The sequence below is a fragment of the Ranitomeya variabilis genome, chromosome 6, assembly GCF_051348905.1.
Source record: "Ranitomeya variabilis isolate aRanVar5 chromosome 6, aRanVar5.hap1, whole genome shotgun sequence".
NCBI lineage: Eukaryota > Metazoa > Chordata > Amphibia > Anura > Dendrobatidae > Ranitomeya > Ranitomeya variabilis.
Genome location: NC_135237.1, coordinates 501,380,023 through 501,393,753, shown reverse-complemented (window position 1 = coordinate 501,393,753; position 13,731 = coordinate 501,380,023). Strand labels below are relative to the sequence as shown.

The following is a 13,731-nucleotide window of genomic DNA, read 5'->3' as shown; positions in this document are numbered from 1 at the left end:
AATGGACGGTACAGAGCATTATATGGCACAGCTATGGGGCAACGGTGCAGAGCACTATATGGCACAGCTATGGGGCAATGGTGCAGAGCACTATATGGCACAGCTATGGGGCAACGGTGCAGAGCACTATATGGCACAGCTATGGGGCAACGGTGCAGAGCACTCTATGGCACAGCTATGGGGCAATGGTGCAGAGCACTATATGGCACAGCTATGGGGCAACGGTGCAAAGCACTATATGGCACAGCTATGGGGCAACGGTGCAGAGCACTATATGGCACAGCTATGGGGCAACGGTGTAGAGCACTATATGGCACAGCTATGGGGCAACGGTGCAGAGCACTATATGGCACAGCTATGGGGCAACGGTGCAGAGCACTATATGGCACAGCTATGGGGCAACGGTGCAGAGCACTATATGGCACAGCTATGGGGCAATGGTGCAGAGCACTATATGGCACAGCTATGGGGCAACGGTGCAGAGCACTATATGGCACAGCTATGGGGCAATGGTGCAGAGCATTATATATATGGCACAGCTATGGGGCAACAGTGCAGAGCACTATATGGCACAGCTATGGGGCAACGGTGCAGAGCATTATATATGTGGCACAGCTATGGGGCAACGGTGCAGAGCATTATATATATGGCACAGCTATGGGGCAACGGTGCAGAGCATTGTATATATGGCACAGCTTTATGTGGAGCATCTATGGGGCCATAATGAACGGTATGGAGTATCTATTTTTAATTTTGAAATTCACCGGTACCTGCTGCATTTTCCACCCTAGGCTTATACTCGAGTCAATAAGTTTTCCCAGTTTTTTGTGGCAAAATTAGGGGGGTCGGCTTATACTCGGGTCGGCTTATACTCGAGTATATACGGTAATTTTATCTTGAAGAAATGTTTGTCTTTTTTGAATTTGAAACACTTGAACATTACTTCCCATTCTTTTAGGATCGGAGCAGCTACTGAGGCCTCTAGGGCCGGGCTTTCTGAGGCCGGAATAAAAGAATTGGGGAGATGGAACTCTAAAAGATTCAAACTGTATATCAGACATGATCTTTATGATTATTAATTATCGATTTTCTTTTAGGTCCGTTAGTTATCTGGACAGTCGGACATTCTTTTGTCTTCTGGGCCCAGAAGAGGGCTAGTCAGCGAGTTTACACAGAGAACTTATCTTTTAATCTGTCAATTATTCAGGTTTGGTGGCTTGGTGTTCGAGGTCTGAGTTGGTTTTCCCTGGTTATTCAAGTTAAAAAATGGCTAGAAGAGTTCCCTTCTCCCGATTTAATTATTTTTCATGTTTCTGGGAATGATCTCGGAAGGATCAGAACCATGGATTTATTAGCTACTATGAGATCTGATATGATTGGTTTTCGGTCTATTTTACCTCATTCATCTTTTGTTTTTTCCGAGATCGTTCCCAGACTATTGTGGCATAATAACCGTTTTTCTTTTTTGGAGAAAATACGCAAAAGAGTGAACAAAGCGATGGAGAAATTTTTTCCTTTGGTTTCAGGTTTTTCTTTCAGGCATTCCGACCTTGAAGGTTTCTTACCTGGACTTTATAGACGAGATCTAATTCATCTATCAGATATTGGATTGGACATTTTCAACCTTGACCTACAGTCGATTATTGAAAAATGGCTGTGTGGTGGTGGGGGGGCCATGTCTCTTTGAGACTTGGCCTGGTGGGAAAATCACCCATGTATGGGTGGATTGGTATTATGGAGAAGTATGGAACTTTGGTTTTAAGAGATGAGTATATTTATTGGTATTTATTTAACTTATGTAACCCTAATAAACTACACGGCCATTTTTTATCCACATTAAAAGTGTTAGGTGTCTTTTTGTATGAATGGGTTTTGTGATGCCATGCCCCAGCGTCCTCTTCCTATATTGTACCGTCCTTACTCAGGGTAACATAGTATTCTGTCACATCTGATACAAGCAAAATAATTACCACACTATAAAGGAGTTGTCCAGGCTTGAGGGTAGTCTGCAGTTACTCTATGTGACTGCAGACTTGTGAATCCTGAAATAAATCACTGTGCGTGCTGTCAGGATTGGCGAGTGCCGGCGCCAAAAGCAGGTGGGAATGAGACCAAAAGCTTGTGTTTTTTGCACAAATGATCATGAGAGGACTAGACGTGCATTACCTCGCTCAAGGCTTGAGGTTAAAGTCTGCACTGCAGTTACTCTATGTGACTGCAGACTTGTGGAATCCTGAAAGCGCTTATTGTGTTCACTGTCAGGATTCTTGGGTGCAGGTGCCAAGAGCAGGCGGCCATGTGATTTGGATACAGGTGGTCACGTGCCGACTAGACGTCCGCCAGTTTTCTCAATAAAAGTGAATTGAGCAAGGCTGAATGCGCCTAATAGGAATGTGGCTGGAAGTATGCAGATCACATACTTTCAATCACTTAAACACCCGCTTCTGGTGCTGGCACCAGAGAATACTGACAGCTCGCACACTGTGTGGATTTGTGGGTTGCCAGAGGGCGGTAGTTGTGCGTGAGCTGCTGTTGCATGTCACCCTGGTACTCTATAGGAAATTTGTGTCCTAGATCCCATGTGCTGTGGTGTGTGGGGTGTGTTGCACTCCCTGGGTACTCAGCTCAGTCTCTCTTTACGTCCAATGTCCTTTACTTCTCCAACCCATGACTTCACATCAATTTTCCTAGATAAGGAAGGGGTTAAGGGGCCTTTCCATAGCACCTGGATCGAGCGTTGATCTCCAGATGTTACAGGAGTATAAACACCCAGGGAGCTCTAGTAATGTCTCACACTGCCCAGAACAAGGTGTTATCTCTCTTGCTGTTCAGCCCTCACTCTCTATCTTCAAGAAGCAGTCACTTGCCCAAACATATGAGCTAATCATAAACATTAACATTAACCTTACCTTAAAGTCACTGCCTAACTACAGTCAGAACTCTCTTACACTACCTATCTTGTGTTCCAAGTCCTAAGCTATGTCTTACCCTACGCTATCCTACATTGTACACACTACCAACACTATACATTACCAGAGCAGAATACACAATATACAGTATACCAAAAGACACAGGACATAGTTTACACTTCAATACAATGCAATTGTGCGTAGGAACGCCAAGCCTGGACAACCCCTCTCAAGTGTCAAGTGATTGTCTGACCCTAATAAAATGTACATTGAAGGCAGGTAATGGTGTAAAATAATAAATCAGACATAGTCACCTGCTCTGATCCCCATCACTCCAGTGCATTCCGCTCCAGTGCTCCCTATTGGGACCAGAAGTGATGATGTCCTGTGTTTTGGTTATCGGACATTTTGAGGCTTGTGATTGGCTGTAGTCGTCATGTGACTGAAGTGGTGCCTCATCCGTGCACATGTGGTTGTCATCTACTCTTATGAAGAATTCATTCTAGGATTAAGAAAAGCAACAAAATAGTATAAACCTCAATCATCAGAAACATTTTCATGTAGAACAGAGACCCGAGCTCAGCATTGTATGGAGAGCGACTGGCGGGTCCTGTATATAGTAACTGATGATGACATACCTGTATATAGGTGACGGATCGCTTCAGAGAGTCCCCCTGGCAGCAGGCAGCCGAACGTAAGGTTTTCTGGAAGAAGAGGATATTAGTATTATATAATCAGCCTCCTTGTACGTCATATCGGTGTCTATAGGAGCATTCAGGACAGGAGATGGGAGAATTATAGAGATTGGTATTTATTATAATACTTACATATATAATGAGGAGGGTCCCGCATGTCGGCTGTCACTGGGGCTGCACATTCACATCTTTATATGTCTGTAAGATACAGAAAGACTTCAATATATACACATCAAATACCAAATATCTGCCAAGTGACTCTGTGATCTCTGTGTGTGAGCGGAGGAGTAAACCATGTCCTGCACTGACCTCGGACTCTCCTACTGAAGGTCTTGGTTTGGTCCAGTTGGTGATGAGGTGGAGGGTTCTCCTTATCCTTTGAAAGTCCATTTATAAAGATCCATAATAACATTATGTTTACATTGCAGGGTAGCGAGCTCCAGCCTGCCTATATATTTCTGTGTAAAAGTAAAGAGTCAGAGATTATTGTATATATGACATTCAGCTCTCTATAACAATTACATTATTACATATGTCCTACACAGACTCTTCTTTTTCTCCATGGTGATCATACAGCAGAGAAACCCTAAACTGACACTAATAATTCCTTTATAAGAACGTCTGGAGTAGTGATGAGCGAGTGGACTCGTTGCTCGGGCGGTCTCCAAGTATTTGTTAGTGTTTGGAGATTTAGTTTTTATCGCCGCAGCTGAATGATTTACAGCTATTAGCCAGGCTGAGTACATGTGGGGGTTGCCTGGTTGTTGGGGAATCCCCACATGTAATCAAGCTGTGTAGCAGCTGTAAATAATACAACTACGGCATTGAAAACTAAATCTCCGAGCCATTACAAATACTCGGCGACCACCCGAGCGTGCTCAGGAAAACCCGAGAAATTAGTACACTCACTCATCACTAGTCAGGAACCATTTTCTTGCTGCCATCGTCCTAATTAGAAGACCATAAGGATATGTGAAATGAAAAAATGTGTAAATCACAAGATGGATAAATAGATACCTCAGGGTTTATGGTGAACCAGTGATCAATGGATTCAGAATCGGCCTCCAGATCAGATCTGGTATCTCAGGCCCCTAAAACTATTAATGAGAGAACTGGGACAAAAGAAAGAAATATTAGTAAGAAGAATAAAAGAGCAGAATAATTGGAAAGATACTCACGCCACCGATGATAAGACAGGATAAAATGATGAAAATGTTGTAGTTGCCTGAAAAGATAATAGAGAAGAAATTAATTCAGATCCTTCCATATATTACGTAGAAGAAAGTGCTGTGCACACAGCGTCCATAGTGCTAACATTAAAGAGGACCTATCCGCTCTCCTAATAGTTCTGGTTTAGTAAATAGATGCGTTCCCTATAACATAACAATGCTGGAGCCTCTTTCTGTATAATAATGCCCCAGCGTCCTCTACCTATATTGTACCGTCCTTACTCAGGGTAACATAGTATTCTGTCACATCTGATACAAGCAAAATAATTACCACACTATAAAGGAGTTGTCCAGGCTTGAGGGTAGTCTGCAGTTACTCTATGTGACTGCAGACTTGTGAATCCTGCAATAAATCACTGTGCGTGCTGTCAGGATTGGCGAGTGCCGGCGCCAAGAGCAGGTGGGAATGAGACCAAGAGCTTGTGTTTTTTGCACAAATGATCATGAGAGGACTAGACGTGCATTACCTCGCTCAAGGCTTGAGGTTAAAGTCTGCACTGCAGTTACTCTATGTGACTGCAGACTTGTGGAATCCTGAAAGCGCTTATTGTGTTCACTGTCAGGATTCTTGGGTGCAGGTGCCAAGAGCAGGCGGCCATGTGATTTGGATACATGTGGTCACGTGCCGACTAGACGTCCGCCAATTTTCTCAATAAAAGTGAATTGAGCAAGGCCGAATGCGCCTAATAGGAATGTGGCTGGAAGTATGCAGATCACATACGTTCAATCACTTAAACACCCGCTTCTGGTGCTGGCACCAGAGAATACTGACAGCTCGCACACTGTGTGGATTTGTGGGTTGCCAGAGGGCGGTAGTTGTGCGTGAGCTGCTGTTGCATGTCACCCTGGTACTCTATAGGAAATTTGTGTCCTAGATCCCATGTGCTGTGGTGTGTGGGGTGTGTTGCACTCCCTGGGTACTCAGCTCAGTCTCTCTTTACGTCCAATGTCCTTTACTTCTCCAACCCATGACTTCACATTAATTCTCCTAGATAAGGAAGGGGTTAAGGGGCCTTTCCATAGCACCTGGATCGAGCGTTGATCTCCAGATGTTACAGGAGTATAAACGCCCAGGGAGCTCTAGTAATGTCTCACACTGCCCAGAACAAGGTGTTATCTCTCTTGCTGTTCAGCCCTCACTCTCTATCTTCAAGAAGCAGTCACTTGCCCAAACACTAAGCCTCTCCCAATATGAGCTAATCATAAACATTAACATTAACTTTACCTTAAAGTCACTGCCTAACTACAGTCAGAACTCTCTTACACTACCTATCTTGTGTTCTAAGTCCTAAGCTATGTCTTACCATACGCTATCCTACATTGTACACACTACCAACACTATACATTACCAGAGCAGAATACACAATATACAGTATACCAAAAGACACAGGACATAGTTTACACTTCAATACAATGCAATTGTGCGTAGGAACGCCAAGCCTGGACAACCCCTCTCAAGTGTCAAGTGATTGTCTGACCCTAATAAAATGTACATTGAAGGCAGGTAATGGTGTAAAATAATAAATCAGACATAGTCACCTGCTCTGATCCCCATCACTCCAGTGCAGGCCGCTCCAGTGCTCCCTATTGGGACCAGAAGTGATGATGTCCTGTTTTATGGTTATCGGACATTTTGAGGCTTGTGATTGGCTGTAGTCGTCATGTGACTGAAGTGGTGCCTCATCCGTGCACATGTGGTTGTCATCTACTCTTATGAAGAATTCATTCTAGGATTAAGAAAAGCAACAAAATAGTATAAACCTCAATCATCCGAAACATTTTCATGTAGAACAGAGACCCGAGCTCAGCATTGTATGGAGAGCGACTGGCGGGTCCTGTATATAGTAACGGATGATGACATACCTGTATATAGGTGACGGATCGCTTCAGAGAGTCCCCCTGGCAGCAGGCAGCCGAACGTAAGGTTTTCTGGAAGAAGAGGATATTAGTATTATATAATCAGCCTCCTTGTACGTCACATCGGTGTCTATAGGAGCATTCAGGACAGGAGATGGGAGAATTATAGAGATTGGCATTTATTATAATACTTACATATATAATGAGGAGGGTCCCGCATGTTGGCTGTCACTGGGGCCGCACATTCACATCTTTATATGTCTGTAAAATACAGAAAGACTTCAATATATACACATCAAACACCAAATATCTGCCAAGTGACTCTGTGATCTCTGTGTGTGAGCGGAGGAGTAAACCATGTCCTGCACTGACCTCGGACTCTCCTACTGAAGGTCTTGGTTTGGTCCAGTTGGTGATGAGGTGGAGGGTTCTCCTTATCCTTTGAAAGTCCATTTATAAAGATCCATAATAACATTATGTTTACATTGCAGGGTAGCGAGCTCCAGCCTGCCTATATATTTCTGTGTAAAAGGAAAGATTCAGAGATTATTATATATATGACATTCAGCTCTCTATAACAATTACATTATTACATATGTCCTACACAGACTCTTCTTTTTCTCCATTGTGATCATACAGCAGAGAAACCCTAAACTGACACTAATAATTCCTTTATAAGAACGTCTGGAGTAGTGATGAGCGAGTGGACTCGTTGCTCAGGCGGTCTCCAAGTATTTGTTAGTGTTCGGAGATTTAGTTTTTATCGCCGCAGCTGAATTATTTACAGCTATTAGCCAGGCTGAGTACATGTGGGGGTTGCCTGGTTGTTGGGGAATCCCCACATGTAATCAAGCTGTGTAGCAGCTGTAAATAATACAACTGCGGCAATGAAAACTAAATCTCCGAGCCATTACAAATACTCGGCGACCACCCGAGCGTGCTCAGGAAAACCCGAGAAATTAGTACACTCACTCATCACTAGTCAGGAACCATTTTCTTGCTGCCATCGTCCTAATTAGAAGACCATAAGGATATGTGAAATGAAAAAATGTGTAAATTACAAGATGGATAAATAGATACCTCAGGGTATATGGTGAACCAGTGATCAATGGATTCAGAATCGGCCTCCAGATCAGATCTGGTATCTCAGGCCCCTAAAACTATTAATAAGAGAACTGGGACAAAAGAAAGAAATATTAGTAAGAAGAATAAAAGAGCAGAATAATTGGAAAGATACTCACGCCACCGATGATAAGACAGGATAAAATGATGAAAATGTTGTAGTTGCCTGAAAAGATAATAGAGAAGAAATTAATTCAGATCCTTCCATATATTACGTAGAAGAAAGTGCTGTGCACACAGCGTCCATAGTGCTAACATTAAAGAGGACCTATCCGCTCTCCTAATAGTTCTGGTTTAGTAAATAGATACGTTCCCTATAACATACCAATGCTGGAGCCTCTTTCTGTATAATAATGCCCCAGCGTCCTCTACCTATATTGTACCGTCCTTACTCAGGGTAACATAGTATTCTGTCACATCTGATACAAGCAAAATAATTACCACACTATAAAGGAGTTGTCCAGGCTTGAGGGTAGTCTGCAGTTACTCTATGTGACTGCAGACTTGTGAATCCTGAAATAAATCACTGTGCGTGCTGTCAGGATTGGCGAGTGCCGGCGCCAAGAGCAGGTGGGAATGAGACCAAGAGCTTGTGTTTTTTGCACAAATGATCATGAGAGGACTAGACGTGCATTACCTCGCTCAAGGCTTGAGGTTAAAGTCTGCACTGCAGTTACTCTATGTGACTGCAGACTTGTGGAATCCTGAAAGCGCTTATTGTGTTCACTGTCAGGATTCTTGGGTGCAGGCGCCAAGAGCAGGCGGCCATGTGATTTGGATACATGCGGTCACGTGCCGACTAGACGTCCGCCAATTTTCTCAATAAAAGTGAATTGAGCAAGGCCGAATGCGCCTAATAGGAATGTGGCTGGAAGTATGCAGATCACATACTTTCAATCACTTAAACACCCGCTTCTGGTGCTGGCACCAGAGAATACTGACAGCTCGCACACTGTGTGGATTTGTGGGTTGCCAGAGGGCGGTAGTTGTGCGTGAGCTGCTGTTGCATGTCACCCTGGTACTCTATAGGAAATTTGTGTCCTAGATCCCATGTGCTGTGGTGTGTGGGGTGTGTTGATGGGCATTATTATATTCTATAGGAAGTACATTATATTCTATCAGGAGGTGGGCTGCGTTATATTCTATGGGGGGTACATTATATTCTATGGGGAGGTGGGCTGTATTATATTCTATCGGGGGTACATTATATTCTATGGGGAGGTGGGCTGTATTATATTCTATGGGGGTACATTATATTCTATGGGGAGGTGGGCTGTATTATAATCTATGGGGGTACATTATATTCTACAGGGAGGTGGGCTGTATTCTATTCTATGGAAGGTACATTATATTCTACAGGGAGGTGGGCTGTATTATATTCTATGGGGGGTACATTATATTCTATGGGGAGGTGGGCATTATTATATTCTATAGGACAGTGTTCCCCAAGTCCAGTCCTCAAGAGCCACCAACAGATCATGTTTTCAGGATTTCCTTAGCATTGCACAGGTGATGGAATTATTGCCTGTGCAGCTGATGCAATTATCACCTGTGTATTATATTCTATGGGGGCTACATTATATTCTATGAGGAGGTGGGCTGTATTATATTCTATGTGGGGTACATTATATTCTACGGGGAGGTGGGCTGTATTATATTCTATGGGGGTACATTATATTCTATGGGGAGGTAGGCTTTATTATATTCTATGGAGGTACATTATATTCTATGGGGAGGTGGGCTGTACTATATTCTATGGGGGGTATATTGTATTCTATGGGAAGGTGGGCTCTACATTATATTCTATGGAGAGGTGGGCTTTATTATTTTCCTTGAGGGGTACATTACATTCTATGGGGAGGTGGGCTTTATTATATTCTCTGGGAGTACATTATATTCTATGGGGAGGTGGGCTGTATTATATTCTATGGGGGATACATTATATTCTATGGGGAGGTTGGTTGTATTATATTCTATAGGAAATACATTATATTCTATCTGGAGGTGGGCTGTATTATATTCTATGGGGGTACATTGTATTCTATGGGAATGGGGGGTTTACATTATATTCTATGGTGAGGTGGGCTGTATTATAGTCTATGGGGGCACATTATATTCTATGGGGAGGTGGGCTGTATTATAGTCTATGGGGGGACACTATATTCTATGGGGAGATGGGCTTTACTATATTCTATGGGGGTACATTATATTCTATGGGGAGGTGGGCTGTATTATATTCTATGGGGGCTACATTATATTCTATGGGGAGGTAAGCTATATTATAATCTATGGGGGTTACATTATATTCTATGGGGCGGTGGGCTTTATTATATTCTATGGGGGGTACATTATATTCTATGGGGAGGTCGGCTGTACTATATTCTATGGGGGTACATTGTATTCTATGGGGAGGTGGGCTGTATTAAATTCTGTGGGAAGGCTACATTATATTCTATAGGGAGGTGGGCTTTATTTTATTCTATGGGGGTACATTATATTCTATGGGGAGTTGGGCTGTATTATATTCTATGGGAGGTACATTGTATTCTATGGCGAGGTGGGCTATATTATATTCTATGGAGGGTACATTATATTCTATGGGAAGGTGGGCTGTATTATATTCTATGGGGGTACATTGTATTCTATGGGGAGGTGGGCTGTATTAAATTCTGTGGGAAGGCTACGTTATATTCTATAGGGAGGTGGGCTGTATTATATTCTTTGGGGGGCTACATTATATTCTATGGGGAGGTGGGCTGTATTATTTTCTGTGGGGGTACATTATATTCTATAACGAGGTGGGCTGTATTATAGTCTATGGGGGCTACATTATATTCTATGGTGAGGTGGGCTGTATTATATTCTATGGAGGGGCTGCATTATACTCTGAGGGGGCTACATTATACTCTGGGGTGGATGCATTATACTCTGTGGGGTGGCTGCATTATACTCTGGTGGGGTGGCTGCATTATACTCTGGTGGGGTGGCTGCATTATACTATATGTGGGCTGCATTATACTGTATCGAGGACTATGGAGAATACATTATACTATATGAAGAACTATGGGGTGCATTATAATCTGGGAAGTGAATTGTACTACATGGATGACTGGCGGTGCATTATACTCTATATATTGAGCACTATGAGGAGTGTATTATACTATATGGAGGACTGAGCAGCATATTTTAATATATGGAGGACTATGAGGAGTGTATTATACTATATGGAGGATTATGGGAAGTGTATTATATTATATGGAGGACTGAGGAGTGTATTTTAATTTATGGAGGACTATAAGGAGTGTATTATACTATACTGAAGACTATGGGGAGTGTATTATAATATATGGAGGACTATGGGGCACATTATAATATATAGAGGACTATGGGGAGTATTATACTAAACAAGCAAAATGCTGCATATTCATCAAGTGATTGGATTGTTTATGGCAGAACAAAAAGAGGCCGGGAAACAAGCGTCAAACGATTTCAATATTGTTGATCATACTCGTTTAGCGGCCTGAACTCAGCACATGTAAATAGAACAGAATTGCTTCTGTGTGATGTGCAATATGTCAGCATTTGGGGCCCCGCTTTAAACTTTTGCCTAGGGCTCCACTTTGCCTAAAACCGGCCCTGACCTTAGATATCCTGATTATTATTATTGGGTCCTTAATGGTATTTTAATAATACAAATAAAAGTTATTTTTAAGCTTGGTTTTCTAGTTCTTTGGTTTTCTGTATTGAAAGACACAATATTAACCCTTTCCTGTCATCTCTCTGCTTTTTCATGTACTAAATGGAAAGTAATACTTTGCTTTAGGACATGAAAAGGCTTTGGTGGTGATGTTAGGAGCTCCCCTCTCACCTAGCCCACTTAGATATCACAGTCAATAACGATCATGGCATCTGGAAGTTTGACATAGGGAAGAGACGAGGCACCCTCTGAGGAAGTGTTCACGAAACATGTGTCGGGGCAGAGGGAAGCACGCACATACCGCACATACCCTGCTGCAGTCCACTGCATGTTCATTTCTCTCTATCATCCATAGGTAATGTAAAAATATTTTATATACCATTGTGTCAGTCTCCATATTGATCTCATAACAGCCACTGGGCTTGTACTGGGGAGAAACCTAAATCCTTGCCAATATGCACTGGCCCTATATATTCTTTATCCCACAACCCCAAACAGTTGTTCAACACCTTTAACTCCCTCCTCCGCCCACCACTGCCCCCTCCGACTTCCTTAATCTCTGCTGAGGACTTTGCCACACATTTCAAAAATAAGATAGACCAAACAAGGCAAATCTCTGTTGTCCGACCACCACCACAACCCTTTGTATGCCAGAACAATGCCCTAACCCCTAACTTCCCTCTCCAAAATCACTGAAGGACAGCTTGCTCATCTTCTCTCCAAATCACACCTCACTACTTGTGCAGTCGACACCATCCCATCCCACCTCCTCCCCAACCTCACCACTACACTAATCCCATCCCTAACCCATCTCTTCAACCTATCACTAACTTCTGGTACCTTCCCCTCTGCTTTCAAACATGCCACAATCACAACTATGTCCAGCTTAACGCCCCATCTTTGCTCCCATTTGCTTCCAAACTACTTGAGCAGCATGTCCACGCTGAACTTTCCTCTCACCTTGCATCTAACTCTCTCTTCAACAGCCTACAATCTGGATTCCGTCCCACTCCCCACCATTCCACTGAGACTGCCCTGACCAAACTTACAAACGACTTACTTACAGCCAAAGCTAACAGACAATTCTCTATACTCCTCCTTCTAGACCTGTGCTCTGCCTTCGACACAGTTGACCACTGCCTCCTACTACAGATCCTCTCTTCCTTTGGTGTCAAAGACTTCGCCCTATCCTGGATCTCCTAATACCTCACCAACCGAACATTTAATGTTTCCTACTCCCATACTACCTCTTCATCTCGCCCCCTCTCTGTTGGTGTCCCTCAAGGCTCTGTCCTAGGACCTCTTATCTTTTCAATCTATACCCTTGGCCTGGGACAGCTCATAAGGTCATATGGCTTCCAGTACCATCTATATGCCGATGACACTCAGATCTACCTCTCTGGCCCAGATGTTACCTCTCTGCTTTCCAGGATCCCAGAGTATCTATCAGCCATGTCCTCCTTCTTCTCCTCTTGCTTCCTCAAACTCAGTGTGGACAAAATCAAACTAATTATCTTTCCTCCATCTCGCACATCTTCCCTACCTGATCTATCTATCACAATAAATGAATTCACACTTTCCCCCGTCCCGGTAATCCGCTGCCTCGGAGTAACCCTTGTCTCTGCCCTGTCCTTTAAACCACACATCCAAGCTCTCGCCACCTCCTGTCGCCTCCAGCTCAAAAATATTTCCAGAATCTGTCCTTTCCTCAACCCTCACTCTACCAAAATGCTTGGGCATGCCCTAATCATCTCTCGCCTTGACTACTGCAACATCCTCCTTTGTGGCCTACCCTCTAACACTCTCGCACCCCTCCAGTCCGTCCTTAACTCTGCTGCCCGACTAATTAAACTCTCTCCTCGCTACACTCCTGCTTCCCCTCTTTGCAAATCCCTTCACTGGCTCCCAATTTCCCAGCGTATCCAGTTTAAACTACTAACATTGACCTACAAAGCCATCCATAACCTTTCTCCTCCGTATATTTCCGAACTAATCTCTCACGATATCTTCCCTCACGTAATCTCCGGTCCTCCCAAGACCTCCTTCTCTCCTCCACACTTATTCGCTCCTCACCCAATTGCCTCCAAGACTTCCCCCGAATATCCCCTATCCTCTGGAATTCTGTGCCCCAACACGTCCGGTTGTCCACCACATTTGGATCCTTCAAACGGAACCTGAAAACCCATCTCTTCAAAGAAGCTTACAGCCTGTAATGACCACAC

At 43.4% G+C, this 13,731-nt stretch overlaps 1 long non-coding RNA gene across 1 annotated transcript in view; it reads right to left on the bottom strand.

Moving 5' to 3' along the window:
* LOC143782879 (uncharacterized) overlaps positions 1–13,731 on the bottom strand; it is a 101,606-nt gene that overhangs the window by 5,002 nt on the left and 82,873 nt on the right. Inside the window, exons 16-25 of the long non-coding RNA XR_013217063.1 lie at positions 7,771–7,978; positions 7,063–7,211; positions 6,886–6,951; positions 6,697–6,762; positions 6,373–6,560; positions 4,622–4,829; positions 3,914–4,062; positions 3,737–3,802; positions 3,548–3,613; positions 3,224–3,411 (exon numbers count right to left, since the gene is read on the bottom strand). This is a non-coding gene — a long non-coding RNA (uncharacterized LOC143782879). The remainder of the gene's footprint in view (positions 1–3,223; positions 3,412–3,547; positions 3,614–3,736; positions 3,803–3,913; positions 4,063–4,621; positions 4,830–6,372; positions 6,561–6,696; positions 6,763–6,885; positions 6,952–7,062; positions 7,212–7,770; positions 7,979–13,731) is intronic.